At 39.8% G+C, this 5,928-nt stretch overlaps 1 long non-coding RNA gene across 1 annotated transcript; it reads left to right on the top strand.

The window, feature by feature from the left end:
* Positions 1 to 944: 944 nt before the first annotated feature.
* Positions 945 to 5,162, top strand: LOC120288054. Its single transcript, XR_005546294.1, has 4 exons — positions 945 to 1,007; positions 2,839 to 2,974; positions 4,822 to 4,983; positions 5,075 to 5,162. It is a non-coding gene; the product is annotated as an uncharacterized LOC120288054 (long non-coding RNA).
* Positions 5,163 to 5,928: the final 766 nt, after the last annotated feature.

Below are 5,928 nucleotides of genomic sequence, written 5' to 3'. Positions count from 1 at the left end.
AGACTTTACTCTCCTTGGATATTCAGACGCATATTTAACATGTTGCAAAGTTGATAGAAAAAGTACTTCTAGCACTTGTCAATTGCTGGGCAACAAGTTAGTATCTTGGTTCTCAAGAAAGCAAAGTATCATAGCTCTTTCGACAGCTGAAGCAGAATATGTGGCTCTTAAGAGCTGTTGTTCTCAAATCTTGTGGATAAGACAACAACTAAGAGTAGGGCTGAGCACGGTTCCCGGGTTACCCGGAACCGAAACCGGAACCGGAGGAGGGTCCGGTTCGGTTCCCGGTTCCAAGGGGACCGGTTCCTGAACCGGAACCGGAACCGGTTTCGGAACTTGTCCCGGAACTGGAACCGGAACCGGTCCCGGAACCGGTTAAGTTAGGGCAGAAAAAGCCATTCCCCCCTCTCTCTCTCTCTCTCGAAAACTCGCCCGCCGCCCGTAGCCGCCCCCTCTCTCTCTCTCTCGACTCGCCCGGTCGCCGCACCGCCCATCTCCGCGCCGCACCGCCGCGTCTCCGCGCCGCCCGGCCACTCCGCGCCACCGGCCATCTCCGCGCCGCACCGCCCCGTCGCCCGTAGCCGCCCCTCTCTCTCTCGCGATCTCGCCGGTCGCCGCACCGCCCATCTCCGCGCCGCACCGCCTCTCCGCGCCACCGTATCTCCGCGCCGCATCGGCCATCTCCGCGCCACCGCCATCTCCGCGCCGCGCCGCGCCGCACCGCCCGATGCCGCCGCCATAGCCCCTCTCTCTCTCTCGGACTCGCCCAGTCGCCGCACCGCCCATCTCCGCGCCGCACCGCCGCGTCTCCGCGCCACCGGCCATCTCCGCGCCGCACCGCCCGTCGCCCATAGCCGCCCCCCCTCTCTCTCTATCAGACTCGCTCAGTCGCTGCACCGCCCATCTCCGCGCCGCACCACCGCGTCTCCGCGCCACACCGGTCATCTCCGCGCCACCGGCCATCTCCGCGCCGCACCGCCCATCTCCGCAAGTTGTGAATAGGAAAGGTAGAGCAGCTCTGTTTTCTTTTTTTGTGTCTCTGTTCCCTTAATATATTTATATTATATTTGGAGATCACCCAATGCCTTTCTATGAATTGAGTCTTCATATTGAATTTCCACGATGGAAAAAAAATGACATATTCCATTTTAATAATAACCCCGGATCGCTTATTCTTAAAAGCATTGACTGAGTACCAGTGGGACCTCATAGGGACAATAAAAAGAAAATAATTGGTGAATGCGTTGTCTCAAGTTAAATGCATTGAAGTCTATTCACTGTTGTTGATCCAAGATCTATTGAACAAAGAAATATTTATGTGCAATTGGTGGAAAAACAATAACTTGTTATTTAGTCAATTATCTGGTAGTCACTTCATTTTGTATACCTTTGGGTGCAAGGTATACAGACATATGTGATAGGTCTGTAGCGAGTTATCTGTCATTAGAAGTATGTAAGTATTTAAGTATGAGTTAAGGCATGTGATATTTGTGGTTGTCCTTTCAGGTGGTCATTTATTTTTCTTGCATAACTCAAAGAAGTTCCTATCTCTAGAGTTTTTAGATTTCTTTGTCCAAACAGACTTGGGATTCCCTATATGATTCACAGTTGAAAATTCATATCAAAAAGAAAAATCTGGGAAACAAAAGTGAAGCGGTTATTTTAATATTCTAGTAATAGGAATCTTGATGTTTTTGTTTTCATTTCAATGATAAGAGTCAATCGTGATTGGTGTCAGTCCGTGAACCTGTTGTACTAATCATACCTCTAGGGTTTTAATGCAAAGTAAGAAAAAACGAAAAAGATGATCCACTGAGGTGGGAGTGGTGCTCTAGTCTAGTGTATTGTTGTCGAAAAAACAGCTCGACCTTCGATGTTCTAGTGACTTGTATGTAATGTTCTAGTTGAAGTTTGGCTTCGGCCTCTAAATGAAAGTTGTAAAGGACTTCTTGGAGTATAACATACTCAAATTTGGGACAAAAAAAATAAGTATAAATGGGTGAAATCATTATTCTTTGGAAAGACTGGATCTGGAGATTTTGGGACCGACCCTTGATGAATGCATGGACTGTAAGGCAACCTTTTTGTCGAAATTTCACTTCTGTTTCTTAACAAAAGTTGTAAAGGACATCCTGAGGTACAACATATCAAAAATTTAGAGAAAAAAACAAGAATAGGTAGGTGAAATCGTGGTCCTTTGGAGATGGTTAGATCTGGAATTACGGTAGTACGAACAGGGATTTTAACCGTCCATATTTAATTATATAGAACGAATTTGACTTCGATGTTTTCATGAAGTATCTACCTTATGGTCTTGGCTATCACATAGTCGAATTTCATAATTTTTAAGGTCATTTGGGTATTTAATCAGAAATTTTTATAAAACTGTGCAATCTGATGTGTTCGGATCTTGTAAGTTGCAATGCGTGGACTATATCATTTTTTATGAGGTTCTTTTGGAAATGTGTTCTGCATGAAATATCTCTCTTCATGTCTTCCCTACAACATATTTAAATTTCGTAATTTGTTTAGTTCATTTGCCTATTTAACCAAAAATGTTTCCAAAACTGTGCAAGTAGAGAATAGGAAAAGTAAATCGATTTTATCTTTTAATCCAGAACGAATTGGACTACGATTTCTTCATGAAACTTGTACCTCTAGGTCTTAAATACAACGTGTCCAAATTTCAGAATTTTCTGAGTTTATTTAAGGGTTTAATCGAAATTGTTTTCAAAACTTTTACCTCTAGACATTCTTGTTCTAGTGGTGTTTTATTTCTACTTTCTACTTTGCTATTTGTTTTGAAACTTCTAATTATATTCTATTATTGTTGTGCAGTGTGAAGTTAATGTATCAAGATAACATATCAATGGAGGTGGAGGGACGTGAGGAAATGACTCCGATTACGGAATTGGAGTTTTCTAACGATGAAATTGAAGAAGAGGCACCCCCTACCTCGAGTGCCACAAATAAGGTACCCGGTTCTCATCTTTCCCATGATAAGAAACATACATCCGAATGTTGGAATCACTATTCGAAAATTAGTGATAAGGATGGAAACATATATCAAGTGAAGTGCATTCATTGTGGGTCAATGCTTAAGTACCGTGTTGCTAACGGTACTTCTGCAATGAGGAAGCACTTGGCCACATGCAAGAGGTTTCCCCGTAATCTAGATAAGAGGCAGAAATTTTTTGTACCACGTAATGTCAACATGGCTGGCAAGGGAGGAGGAGATTCTAGTACTGGTAGCGTCTTATCAACATGGGCATTTAATCAAGAACGTTGTAGGCTAATGCTTGCTCGGTTTATCATCCTTGATGAACAACCTTTTTCCTTGGTTGAGCGTGTTGGATTTCGTGAATATGTTAGTGAGTTACAACCTCTCTTCAAACATATATCACGTTTCACAGTGGCAAAAGATTGCATGAAGTTGTTTTTACGTGAAAGAACTTCTTTGAAGAATTATTTTGGAAAGATTAATTCTAGGATCGCACTCACGACTGATACATAGACTTCCAATCAAAATTTGAATTACTTGTGTCTCACTGCACATTTTATTGATGAAAATTGGAAGTTGCATAAAAGAATCATCAATTTTGTGGTGATGCATAGTCACAAGGGTAAGGAGATTGGAAAAATGGTGGAGGGATGTATTGAGGAGTGGGGAATAGAAAAAAAAGGTGTCGACAATTACCGTGGATAATGCTAGCTCGAATGATGTTGCGGTTGGCTATTTGAGGGATAAACTTTCGAAACAAAAGTCGTTGATATTAGATGGTAGTGTTTTGCACATGAGGTGTACAGCTCATATATTAAATTTGATTGTGAGAGATGGCTTGACTATGGTACGTGACTCCATTGCACGTATTCGAAATATTGTTAGATATGTAAGGAGTTCTCCCACAAGAGCTCAAGTATTTCAATCTTACATTGAGAAAGAAAAGATCACTTATAAGGGTTCGGTAGTTCTTGATGTCGCCACTAGATGGAACTCCACTTACCTCATGTTAGAGACCGCTATAAAGTTCAGAAAAGCTTTCGAAAGGATGGAAGATCACGATCCATCTTTTGTAAGTGAGCTTAATTATGAAACTCCTAGTGAAGATGATTGGGAAAATGCTATTATTCTTTCGGATTTTATCAAAATATTCTATGATGCCACCAATCAGATGTCTGGGACTTCATATGTTACTTCAAATGATTATTTTGAAGGGATAGCTGTTTTGTATAGAAATTTGAAAGAGGCGATCAATGCTTCGAATCCTAAGCTTCAAGATATGGGTGTGAAAATGAAAGAAAATTTGACAAATATTATGGAAGCTTGGATAAAGTAAATATGATGGTGTTGATTGCGGTTGTGTTAGATCCTAGAGCCAAGTTAAATTATGTGAGTTTCTTGTATGGACAAATTTATGATGATGAATCGAAAATTAAAGAGATGCATTACAAGGTGAAGGATACATTGGAGCGTTTGTATGAATTTTATGAGCAATATTCTCTTCCTTCAAGTGATCAAGATTTTGGTGGCCATAATTTGGGTGTAAGTAGTACTAGTTCAAATTCCAATACCGATACAAGTGGTAGCGAAGGAATAAAGAAGCATAACGCCCAAGATTGGAAGAAAATGTATTTCTACTCGAATGAACAAGGCAGCGATGGCAACAAGTCCGAGCTTGATGAGTATCTTCAAGAAAAAAATGAAAAAAGATCTTGGTATTGAAAATTTGATTTGGTGGAAGACTAATGGCTCAAAATATAAGATCCTTTCATTGATGGCTCGAGATATTTTGTCAATTCCTGTAACTACCGTTGCTTCAGAATCAACTTTTAGTACATCGGGTCGTGTGCTTGATGGCTTTCGGAGTTCTTTAACTCCAAAAGTAGTGGAAGCTTTGATTTGCACTCAAGATTGGTTGAGAGCCGCTCGTGTACCGCTTGATGTTGAAGAGTGTATTGAGAACGCCGAACAATTTGAGTTGGGTAAGTAATGTTTATATCTTTATATATTGTAATTTTTTTTTGTATATTTGATAAGTGAATATTTTATTTAATCTCTTCCTCTTTTTTTCAGATATGGTTGGTCTTAATGCGGAGATTATGATCGATAAATAAAGTTGGTGGTATCGCACTTGCAATGGATCCAACGGTTGAGAAGTCAAGCAAGGTTTTTTGTTGGCTTATTGATAAGCAACTTTTTTTATCATAATTTTAATGCAAGCTCCTTTTTATGTACATTGAATTTTTGAACTATGTTGTCAAAAAATTTAGGAGCTTTTAGATGAGCAAAATGGCATGCTTCATGGAGTATTATCAATATTGATTTTTTTCTGTGTCTTTACTTAGGATTTTGATTGATTTGTATTTATGTCTTTGCAAGGTTTTGTTGTGCCAAAGGAATCACATGGAAATGTTGCAGAGTTCACACTATGGAGTAGATGAAAATTTGAGATCTTATTGGCACTTCTGGTTTTTCATCTCTTTAGAAACTTCTTTGGAAACTTCTTATTAGTTTTGATTATGTGTGTCTAAATTCTTGACAATTGGCATTGGTATGTTTGCTAAGATATGGGAAGTTACCGTGTAGTATACGCGTACATTATAGTTTTTTTGGTAACGTGCGCATACGTTATATTTTTTTTTTGTAACGTGCGTGTTATAGTTTTTTTGGTAACGTGCGCATACGTTATATTTTTTTTGGTAATGTGCGTGCATGTTATAGTTTTTTTATAACGTGCGCATACGTTATATTTTTTTTGGTAACGTGCGCATACGTTATAGTTTTTTTTTTTTTGGGTAACGTGCGTGTACGTTATAGTTTTTTTGGTAACGTGCGTGTACGTTATAGTTTTTTTGGTAAAGTGCGCGTACATTATATTTTTTTTGGGTAACGTGCGCATATGTTATAGTCCAAATATGAAAATAACA

This window comes from Eucalyptus grandis, chromosome 9 (genome assembly GCF_016545825.1).
Source record: "Eucalyptus grandis isolate ANBG69807.140 chromosome 9, ASM1654582v1, whole genome shotgun sequence".
Classification (NCBI taxonomy): domain Eukaryota; kingdom Viridiplantae; phylum Streptophyta; class Magnoliopsida; order Myrtales; family Myrtaceae; genus Eucalyptus; species Eucalyptus grandis.
Note: the sequence above shows the minus strand (reverse complement) of the source record. Positions and strands in the feature narration are given on the sequence as shown.